The sequence below is a fragment of the Rutilus rutilus genome (assembly GCF_951802725.1).
Source record: "Rutilus rutilus genome assembly, chromosome: 1".
Classification (NCBI taxonomy): Eukaryota; Metazoa; Chordata; class Actinopteri; order Cypriniformes; family Leuciscidae; genus Rutilus; species Rutilus rutilus.
In genome coordinates this window covers 68,504,975-68,516,985 of record NC_140209.1, presented here as the reverse complement: position 1 = coordinate 68,516,985, position 12,011 = coordinate 68,504,975, and positions in this window count along the sequence as shown.

The following is a 12,011-nucleotide window of genomic DNA, read 5'->3' as shown; positions in this document are numbered from 1 at the left end:
GATGAACATCTAGTGACTCGTTTAATCGAAAGCGGGATTTCGGTAAGTGGCGCTTTTATTCATGTTCAACCGTTAGCAACACCAACAAGTAAAGTAACCATTTCCAATGTTCCGCCGTTCATTTCTAATGCTGATATTGAGCGCGAGCTTTCGCGTTTTGGTAAACTTACTAGTGGAATCAAAATGGTTCCACTTGGCTGCAAAAATGCAGCTTTGAAACATGTGCTGTCGTTTAGGCGGCACGTATTCATGTTTTTGAACTCGCTGACTCTTAATGTGTCGTTTCGGTGCATGTATGAAGGCAAATCGTACATGTTATATGCGAGTGCAGGTGAGATGCGATGTTTTGAATGCGGTGGTTTCGGGCACGTAAGGTTATCATGTCCAAATAAAACCGAGGCAGGCCCGAGTGGAAGTGAAACTGCCGTGCAAATAGATCCACATGAAGATCAGGTTGTTGTGGTTAATGCTGAGAATGTAAGGAAGGATGAGGAAGTTCCTACTGAGAAAGTAATACATTTCGAGGAGGTCTCAACTGAGAGTGTGAGGAAGGACGTGGAGTCGTCTGTTGAGAATGAACAAATGGATGACGGTGATGTTGAAGTACAGATGTCTGAAACAAATGTTGATTTGAGGATTGAAGGTCAGATAAGCAGAGATTGTGTAGTGACCAAGTCTGGAAGAGATAAGGATCATAGAAGTGTCAGAGAGGTAAATTCATGTGAGCCTAAATAAAAAATAAAAAAAATGGGTGAAGAAATAAATGAGGCTGATGATGAGGAGGATGGGTTTCTATCTGATACTTCGGATCTGTCAGATATTTCTCAGATAGGTTGTGATCAGATTTACTCGTTGGATGAGATAAATTCGTTTTTGGATGAGACTTTTGGAAAGGTTGCTGATGTGAAGAATTTCTTTCCAGATGTAAAGAAGTTTGAATTTTCAGTTTTGTATTGGCAAAAGAGGGTAGGAGAAGAAAAACTGAACACGCGAAAGAGGTTTCGCTTGAAAAAGTTTCTCACTAAACTTAGAAAGGGGAAAACCCCAGTTAAAAGTAAATCAAATTGATTTTGCGAAATGATATACACATCAAGGGTGTCTTTGCAGTGCGTTCTGTCTCTTTTTTTCCTCTCTTTATATCTCTTTATGGATATTTTGAGAATAGGATCTTTGAACATCAATGGAGGGAGAGATAGGAATAAGAGAGCAGTGATTTCAGAATATGTTCATCTGAAAGATATCAATGTTATGTTTTTACAGGAAACACACTCAGATAATCAAAATGAGATTGAATTATATAGATGGTGGGAAGGTGAATGTATTCTGAGTCATGGAACAAATTTAAGCGCAGGAGTAGCGATTATCTTTTCCAAACATTTGGATCTAAAGATCCTATCCACTATTGAATTAGAAAAAGGTAGAGCTTTAATAGCAATAGTAGAAATTAAAGAGTTAAAATTTCTTTTCATTAATGTATATGCTCCAAATTTAGGCCCACAGAGATTAGAACTATTTGAAAAGTTAAGCATTGCAATAAGAAAATATGATGATGGAAAAATGTGTGTAATAATGGGAGGAGATTGGAATTGTACTACTGATTTTGTATTGGATAGGAATGGTCAAGAACCTCACTTACAGTCTAGTAATATGCTCCTCCGTATAACTCAAGAACTAGAACTGGATGATGTGTGGAGGAATAAGAATCAGTTCACAAAACAATACACATGGGTTAAAATTGTGGATTCTATTGTGAAGGGAGCACGACTGGATAGAATATATATAAATAAATCAGATAATAATAGAGTCATGAATGTTGGGATATCTCCATGTGGGTTTTCTGATCATCATATAGTGACTATTGATTTTAATACTAAAAGCATGTCACATTCAAAATCTTATTGGCATTTTAATGTCAAACTGGTGCAGGATAAGTTATTTTGTGAAAAATTTAAATGTTTCTGGGAGAGTTGGAAAGTAGAAAAAGACAATTTTGAAAATGTAATTCAATGGTGGGAGGTAGGAAAAGTCCAAATCAAGATTTTTTGTCAGCAGTTTTCTTATAATAATACTGTGATTATAAAGAGAAATATTGAAAGTTTGGAGAAAGATATTAATGAAATAGAAAATGTAATTGATTTGAATGTTTCGGGTATGACTAAGGATTTAAAGATAAAGAGATTGGAGTTGAAAACACTGTTAGAGGAAAGAGCAAAAGGTGCCTTAATCAGAGCAAGGATATCTTCCATTAAGGAAATGGACGCTCCAACAAAGTTCTTCTTTAATTTGGAACGTAAAGTAGTAAAACAAAAAAATATGCTTTATCTTCGGAAGGATAATGGCACATTAACTTCAAATCCTATCGAAATGAGGAAGATCGCAGTGGACTTTTATGCTGAACTTTTTGGGTCAAAAGACTGTGATCCTGAGAGTATGGATCAGTTATTAAAAGGACTGCCTATTTTGAAACCTGAGGACAGAGAAACCCTGGACAAATTAATTTCATATGAGGAACTTTCAGAGGCCGTAAAGCAACTGTCCATAGGGCGTTCCCCGGGAGTAGATGGTCTGCCTGCTGAATTTTATAAATCATTTTGGGACATTTTAGGAGAGGACTTTTATAATGTAATCTGTGAATGTTTTCAAAAAGGTACTTTACCCAGCAGTTGTCAAAGAGCAGTGCTATCACTTCTACCAAAGACTGGTGATTTAGGGTTGTTGAAAAACTGGCGTCCTGTCTCTTTAATGTGCCAAGACTACAAAATATTGTCTAAATGTTTAGCAAATAGATTAAAGAAGTTTTTGAGCACTATTGTGAGGAATGAGCAAACATACTGTGTTCCAGGACGTACCATAATGGATAATTTATTTCTAATAAGAGATGTTATGGACCTTTCTATGAATGATGATTTTAATATTGGTTTCTTATCGATTGACCAAGAAAAAGCGTTCGATCGTGTGGGTCATGAATATCTTTTAAATGTTTTGAAAGCATTTGGGTTCGGGGAGACTTTCATTTCTTGGATCAATTTACTGTATAGAGAGGCTTCAGTGATGCTTAAGGTTGGAGGGGGACTGAGTTGTCCAATACCTGTGAAGAGGGGAATTAGGCAGGGGTGTCCAATTTCTGGACAACTCTACAGTTTAGTTATTGAGCCCTTGCTTATTAAACTAAGAAATAATTTGAAAGGTTTTTATATACCAGGGGATTTTAATGGTTCAAGTGTTTCTGTTTCAGCTTACGCTGATGATGTCACTGTGTTTATTACTGGACAAGGGGATATTCAGACACTGTCTAAAAGTTTAGCTTTATACGAGAGAGCCTCCTCATCAAGAGTAAATTGGGCAAAGAGTGAGGGTTTTGTTGTGGGTCCCTGGAAAAATGGTGGGCCACCTAAGCTTCCAGGGGGGTTACAGTGGAATACGGAGGGAATTAAAATTCTTGGAGTATTTCTGGGTAAAGAAACTTATAGACAAAAAAACTGGGAGGGTATGCTGGAGAAGGTGTCTGCCAAGTTGTCTAAATGGAATTGGCTATTACCTGAACTATCCTACAGGGGTAGAGTCTTGGTTACAAATAACCTGGCCGCCTCCATGCTATGGCATAGACTCAATGTGCTGGATCCTCCAATTGAGCTGATTAAAGTTATACAGAAGAAATTTGTGGATTTTTTTTGGTCGGGGCAACACTGGATTCCTGGATCCGCATTATATCTACCTTTACAAGAAGGAGGACAAGCTCTGATAGACATCAGAAGCAGGATTATGACTTTTAGACTGCAAACAGCTCAAAGATTATTATATGAAGAAGATCTGGGATGGATTCGTGTTGCTTGTGCTATTTTAAGGACAGCATCTGGTCTCGGTTACGAGAAACAATTGTTTTTACTGAGCCTTAAAGAGCTGGACTTGAGTAATTTAACCCTGTTTTATCAGTCAATGCTGAGAGCCTGGCTTGATAACTTTAATATCAACAGAGATCTTTCTGAACCAAAGGAGTGGATAATGGGAGAGCCATTGTTTTATAACCCACTGATACAAACGAGAACTCTGTCATCGGGAAGTTTGATGAACTGCCTGGCGGGAGCTGGACTCAAGAGGATAGGAGACCTGAGAGACCTCAACGGATGGAAGACGGCTGCAACATTACAGCGTGAGACGGGTATTCGATCTCTCCGTCTTCTGCAGCAGGTGATGGAGGAGGTGCAGAGAGCATTGCCTGGAACCTGCAGGGAGGCACTGGAAACTCAACCAACTCAAGAGTGGAGGAGAAACTATCAGTTTCCAACTATCAGTGTATCTGCTGCTGCAAAAGAAAATTATGATGATGCTGACACAATATTAACTTTTAAGACCCCGGAGATGGGACAGTTTCGTGAAACAACAAAAAAAGCAATCTACTTTACTTGCGTTAAAGTTGCCCATCAGACTGTTTTAAAGCGAGTACGAGCTGGGAGGTGGACAGAAGTGTTTGGACCAGACTTTAAAGGATCCTGGAGGTCTTTGTACAAACCTCCTATTGAGAAGCGTACAGCAGACCTACAGTGGAGACTTATTCATGGTGCTATAGCTACAAACAGACACGTGGCACACCTGAATCCAGCAGTGGGGAGGGAATGTCTTTTTTGTGGAATTGAAGAGACAGTTGAACACTTATTTATTAAGTGTGTGAGGTTAGGCAGTCTTTTTATTATTTTACAAAATTTGTTTAAAGGTTTTGGTAAAGATTTTTCCAATCAGTGTTTTATAAGTGGTCCTAAATATACATCTCATGAGAGAAGAAGAATATGCTTATTAAATCTTTTGTTGGGAATGGCCAAGATGGCAATTTGGAAGACTCGAAAGAATAAGTTATTGGGTATAGGTACAGTAGATCCAGAAAATGCTTTTAAAGGCATGTTGACTGCTAGAATTAAAATTGAATATACATATTTTAAATTGATTAATGATATTCAAAGGTTCGCCGAAATATGGTCCGTGGAAGGAGTTCTGTGTGAGGTTTTGGATGATATGTTGTATTTCAAATTTTAAAGATGTTTGAAGTATAAATGTTATGTGTGTATATTTTTATTGTATATTTATTATAGGTGATTTTTTGTATTATATGATCAGATAGGAAATCTGGTACTTGGAAAAAGTTAATGTAATAATAAAGTCGTGTTAAGCCTCTCTCTCTCTCTGTCTCTCTCTCTTCCGGTGCACGGCGGGGAGCGTTTGGGGTGTGCGTGAGGTTTTCTTTCGCGGGGAGTACGGGAGTTTACTTTTTTTTCGTATTTCTATTTTCTACTGCACTTTAATTAAAATGTATTAGAAGAGGAATACGTTTTGACCAAGGAAACAAAGACTTTTGTTTATTTGGAAACTTTTGTGGCGGCACCGAGATGGCGTCTCCAGGGCCGTTGCTAGTGGGGTGAAAGGTGGTGACAATTATAGGGGCCCCCGCTGCCCAGAGGGCCCCACAAAATCCAGCAGTTATACTATATAGGCCCCTGTTGTATGAATAATTATAATATTTATATTAGTTGCATCCCTGAGATTTAAATGAAAATCACAAAAACATGCAATTTGGTTAAATATTTTTTCCAAATATCTGCTTCTCTGACCTCCCTAAAAATGGTTTAGTCCGATCTAAAGTATTTATTCATTATTCAGTCAGTGACAAACATCAGATGGACCCAATAAAATGGTAAGTCCCACCCCAGCTCGTGAACAGAACCAATCAGAGTTGAGGCGGCAGTGCCTGAAGTTAACGATGAAGTTGGTGGAAGAGCAGGAGACTGACTGACTGACAAATTTCGGGGAAAAGAAAACATAAATCAGGGAACCAGAAACGCCATGAAAAGAATGAGAGGGAGGCCAGGAGAGTTGTATCCCAGTCGATCAATCCGTTCTCAAAGACAGGTTGCATTGTTATTTTGCTGGGAATAAGAAAATTACCGTTGACTAAAGCCTGCCGGGTACTGTCACTCTCCATTATCGCTGCGCACCACAATCGACCGAACGATTACGTGGTCAAAATTTCTCTTTTTACACTATTGTACATAGAGTTAAAAAATGTACACGAGTCACGACGCATTGCATTATGCACCTGACCTGCCGGCTGATGAAGTATTTATTACATCAAGAAAACACGAATACAACACACTGCACTTGGATGAATATATTTATTAGATTTATTTAATAATATTATCAGTTCCATATTATCTTTATTAAAAAATAAGACAATAAATGATTTTATTTTTTAAATTTGACTGCATTCTTGTCAATTTCTAAATGTTTGCTTTTTGATTTATGAATTATAATAGACTGATGGGGAAAAATTTCTTGATTCAACAATTCTTTGCTTTTTGTTAGTTTTTATTAGTTGTAATTTTATATAAACATTTAACTTTTAAAATAAAGGTTTTACAACAATATCACCATCTTCTGTTATATTTGGGCCTCCATGCTCATCTATTTACAGTAGTGGAAGGGGCCCCGAATCCTCTAGCTACGGCCCTGGGCGTCTCACGCGAGGTGGTGGTGTCACCTGTGTCGCTCCGTCACAGCGTCAGGTGTGTGCCTGTACAAGGCGTGACGGTGGAGGATGTGTTACTGGTGGTTGGAGAACTAATCGGATATGAAAACATTTCTTCGGCGTCGAGGATGAATAAGGCGGTAGTGGTGTTTGTAAAGGAGGAAGAACTGGCAAATCGGTTGATAAGCGAAGGAATTGTGGTAGGTGGAGATTTTCTTACCATTTCACCGCTGGTAACGCCAACGACCCGTATAACCGTGTCTAACGTTCCCCCTTTCATTCAGAATGATGAAATTGAAAGAGCGTTAGTGAGATATGGAAAGTTTGCAAGTGGGGTTAGAACTATTCCACTGAGATGCAGAAATGAAGCTTTGAAGCACGTTATGTCTTTCAGGAGGCAAGTGTTTATGTTTTGAATCAGCCAGAGCTGGATGTGTCGTTTAGAGTTGGTCACGAGGGAAAAACGTATGTGGTGTACGCTAATACTGGTAGCATGAAGTGCTTTGAGTGTGGCGATATTGGGCATAAGCGGATGGCGTGCCCACATAAGGCCCAGGATAGGCAGGAACAGGTAGCTGAACATAGGCCTAGTGCTGTTGCTGAGGATGTTCAGGGACACAATGAAGATGTCCAGATTAATACTGATGAAACAAATCATGAGAGAGAACTAACGATGCATCTAAAATGGGGGAAAGTAGTGTGATGACTGATGATGTCACCAAAGGAAAAATAAATGTTGAGATGGTTCAAACTGACGATCCTGAAATGTTTAACAGTGTTGAAATGTGTACTGATTCTGAAATGGGAGATGATGATAATTTCTCTGAAATTTCAGATATTGGTTCACAAATCATGGAGGACACATATACACTGCAAGAAATAAATGACTTTTGTTACAAGCCTGGCTCAAAGCAAGCAACAGAGTAGGGAAAGACCACACGCGGAATAACAATATATATTAGATTTATTAAATAAATAGAATTTAACAGAATAAATTGTATACAGTCAGTAATGCAATTGGCTTTGAAAAATAAAGGTGTAAGCAATCAGTATAGTGAGGTGCAATGAATAAGCAAAACAAAATCCTAAACGGTGCGGGAGAGATATGGAACAGCGGCAGATCCCCTCCCGGTCTCATCTGAAGCGTCTTTAAAGGCCTAGACCAGGAACTGATTAGCAAAACTCCAAACACCTGCGCCCAGCTCACCTGTAGGAGACAGACGCAGCACACAGACAGGAGGAGGAGCCAGGCAAAGCCCACGTGGCTAGCGTCGACCTGCATCTCGAAGGACTGGTCCATGCGGGGAGCCATTAAAACAGGAGCAGATGTTAACAACAGCTTCACATTATCAAATGCGGCCTGACAAATCGCAGTCCAATCAAATTTAATACGGCCCTTCAAAAGGTCAGTCAATGGGGCAACGACAGTGGAAAAGTTAGCACAGAAGCCACGATAATACCCCACCATTCCTAAAAAGCGTCTGAGCTCAGGTTTGGTAGCTGGAACAGGGAAATTATCGATAGCCACCACCTAAAGGCCTATTTATACTTCTGCGTCGAACTGCCGCCGTAGCTACGTCGTAGGCTGTGTGTAGCGCGCGTACCCTACGGCGTACCCTGACGTGCACCTCTCCAAAAATGTAACAACGCGTCAATTCTACGCGGACACAAGCGCTGTGATTGGTCTGCCAGAACCCCTCCCTCGGGGTTTCACATGCTCCCTAGGTGCGCGTCAACGCGGACAACGACACAGAAGTATAAATTAAAACCAACACGTTGCCTACGGCGTATAGGCTCCGGCGTAGGTCCGACGCAGAAGTATAATGAGGCCTTTAGCGTGCACAGGCCTCACCTGGCCCTGCCCCACCACCTTCCCCAAATAAACAACGGTTGCCTGGGCAAACTCGCACTTAGCGAGATTTACAGTGAGTCCAGCTTCAACTAGCCGTGTAAAAAGAGCCTGGATACGCTCAAGATGTTCAGACCACCCGTCACTATACACGACCACATCGTCCAAATAAACAGCACAGCCCTGTAAACCAGAGACTACGCGGTTCATTAGTCGCTGAAATGTGGCGGGCGCATTTCGTAACCCAAAGCTCATCACCGAGTACGAATACAGGCCAGACGGCGTTATAAAGGCTGAAACCTCCTGAGCCCGAGGTGTCAAAGGAACCTGATAGTAGCCTTTAAGTAAATCAAATTTACTTACAAACCTGGCCGATCCTACCCGGTCAACACAGTCCTCAACCCTTGGGAGCGGAAAAGAATCTGGCTTTGTGATGTTATTTAGCTTCCGATAATCGGTACAAAATCTATACGTCCCGTCAGGTTTACTAACTAGAATGCAAGGTGAAGCCCAACTGGAATAAGAGGGTTCTGCCAAACCATTATTCAAGAGATACTTCACCTCTGCCTCTAGGTGCTGCTGTTTCTCTAGTGACACTCGATAAAACCTCTGCCTTATCGGCTCAGTGTCACCCACATCAATGTCGTGCTTGATCAAATGAGTGCATGACGATGTGTCTGAAAACAAAGCAGGAAAGTTACAAATCAACGACTCAACTTCTAATGTAGTGTTGTCACGATACCAAAATTATTGTTTCGATACCGATACCAAGTCAAGTATTGCGATTTCGATACTTTTTCGATACTTTTCCTGAAAAGGGAGAAACACTCTCAAATATCATTGCTGTGCTTTATTTTAAAACCGGGACAACATTCTAATCATATAACACACTAATAAATGAACATATGAACAGCAGATATATTAAACATTTGAACAAAATATGAAATATCAAAATATAAAAAAAAAATTAGAGCAATGACATTCAAGAAAAAAAAAAAAAAAAAAAAATTATCATAAGAAACATAAGAGTTACCGGTAATAACTTTATCTTGATTCTGAACTTTGAATAAAAATATGAACAGCGATTATATTAAACAATGTTTAATATTGGTAACATATGATAAGCCTCATTGGTGATATATTTGACATATGGGGAGAGAGTTGTGGAAGGCCTATACTATATAGCTATAAATAATATAGCTATAGCTAATAATATACTATATATACTATAAATATATAGCAGCAAAGACAACGTCGGCAGTGTTGACGGCAAAATAGGCTACAGAATATTTCGTTCTGTATTGAGAGGTGCAATATTAGATTTTTTATAATTTGATAAATTTTTTTTAAATTACATTTATATTGTATTTATGTCAAAACCTAGAGACTTTCAAACATCAAAATATAATTTATTAATATGTATTCGTGTCAAAATGACATAGAAACATCTTTCCCTATTCTATTTTGCCTGGAAACGCTTGCGTGTCGCGTGAAAAATAGGCGTCGGTTCTATTTCTGGCATGCATGGGTTTTCCGCGCGTCTCGAGCTGCGCCTGAGACGCGTGTGTCACGCAGGCAGTTAAATATTTTATTTCGCAGGCCGAAATAAAAACGGACACGCCACGCAGCCAGTGTGTCGCCGGCCTTACAAATCTGGAACGCGGTCATTCTTAGAAGTATCGATACTAATACATTTAGGAATCGTGACGTTTTTAATTTCCGATTTATTTTGGAAGTATCGGTGCACCGTGCAACAGAGCAAGGTAGGCAAAGTACTTCCATATGTCACTCCTCGCGTCATCTTTTTCTACGATGTGGACCACTTGTGCTCGCACATGCAGCCATCTCGCTGTAGTGTTTTGTCACATGACACTGACAGCGGCAGCTTCTTTGCTGCGTGCTTCAGGAAAAAAAACAGACGTCCAGATAGGGAGGCGTTTTTTTTTATTTTATTTTTTTGAAGTATCGATACTGATAAATTTAGGTATCGTGACGTTTTTAATTTCCGAGTATCGCGATACTTTTGAAGTATCGGTACACCGTGCAACACTATTCTAATGCCCTCTCCTTGGACAAATGCCCCAGTAGTGTCCCCAACTCAGACAACTTCTCTGAGTTCTTCAACCGAGGCTGGAGCACACAGTCGTCTGGGCTAACCACATCCTCATCACCACACGCTGCCACCATGTGGGGAGAGAAGCTAGATATCCCAGCAACGGCAGCCAAAGCAACTGACTTAACCTGATCACCAGTCTCTGCTGCCCCAGAAACTGGAGACCTACTGTAGTAAGGTTTCAAAAGATTAATGTGACAGAGTTGCGTATTACGCCTACGATCAGGAGTTGAAACTAGATAGTTCAGGTCTGACACCTGCCGAACAACCGTGTAGGGACCTGCATATTTAGCAAGAAAAGGAGAACCGGCTATCGGCAACAGTGCCAGAACCTGATCTCCAGGACTGAACACTCTCGGCTCAGCCCGGCGGTCATACCAGCTCTTCATTTTCTTCTGAGCCTTAGTCAGATTTTCTACAGCCATCTCACAAGCTAAGAACAATTTTCGGCGGAAGCCGTTCACATACTCCAACAAGTTAGTAGGACTCTCAGGACACTTCAGCTTATCCTGCAGGACAGCTAAAGGCCCACGAACTCTATGGCCGAACACCAAATCATTAGGTGAGAAACCTGTACTTTCCTGTACTGTTACCTCACGTGCTGCAAGCAACAACCATGGAAGCCCTTCCACCCAGTCTTTACTGAGCTGAACACAGTAACCCCTAAGCAGTGACTTGAGCGTCTGGTGAAAACGCTCCAAAGAGCCTTGGCTCTGGGCGTGATAAGCACTACTAAGCTGATGTTTAACCTGCAGCTGCTCAAGCACTTCTGAAAACATACGTGATGTAAAATTGGAGCCTCTGTCACTCTGAATAATCTGAGGGATGCCAAAAATGGAGATAAACTGAGAGAGAGCCTTCACCACCGACTTGGTAGAAATTGTACGTAACGCATAGGCAGCGGGGTAACGGGTGGCCTGACACATCACAGTCAAAAGGTAAACACACCCTGACTTAGATGGAGGCAGTGGTCCAACACAGTCGATTAGCAAATACTCAAATGGGTTCCCTAAAGCTGGAATAGGGTAAAGTGGAGCTGGCTTGATCACCTGATTAGGCTTTCCAGTTAGCTGACATGTATGAAAGGTCTTAATGAAGCATGCCACATCCTTCTTTAGGCAAGGCCAGTAGAAGTACTTCATAAGTCTGTCATACGTCTTCCGCACACCCAAATGGCCCGCTATATCACCATGAGCCGTCTGTAGTATCAAGTCTCTAATCTTCACGGGTACTACTATCTGGAAAACAGGATCGTCAAACATATCATTAGTCTGAGGCATCCACTTACGAACCAACAGTCCATCCTGAACAAAATAACCCCTCGCTGCACTATGTCGCTCCTCAACGGGCAAAACCTCAGCAAACAGTTCACTCGATGTTGAGTCCTCCTTCTGAGCTACAACAAAATCACTAAATGACAGAGAAGATGGCAAATCTGGCAAAACAATAGGCTGTAAATCAGGCTTAAGATTTCTCTCTAAAACCTCAGTTCCAGAGGCACGGTTCATGGCACGTGTTACTGCACAGGCAGGAAA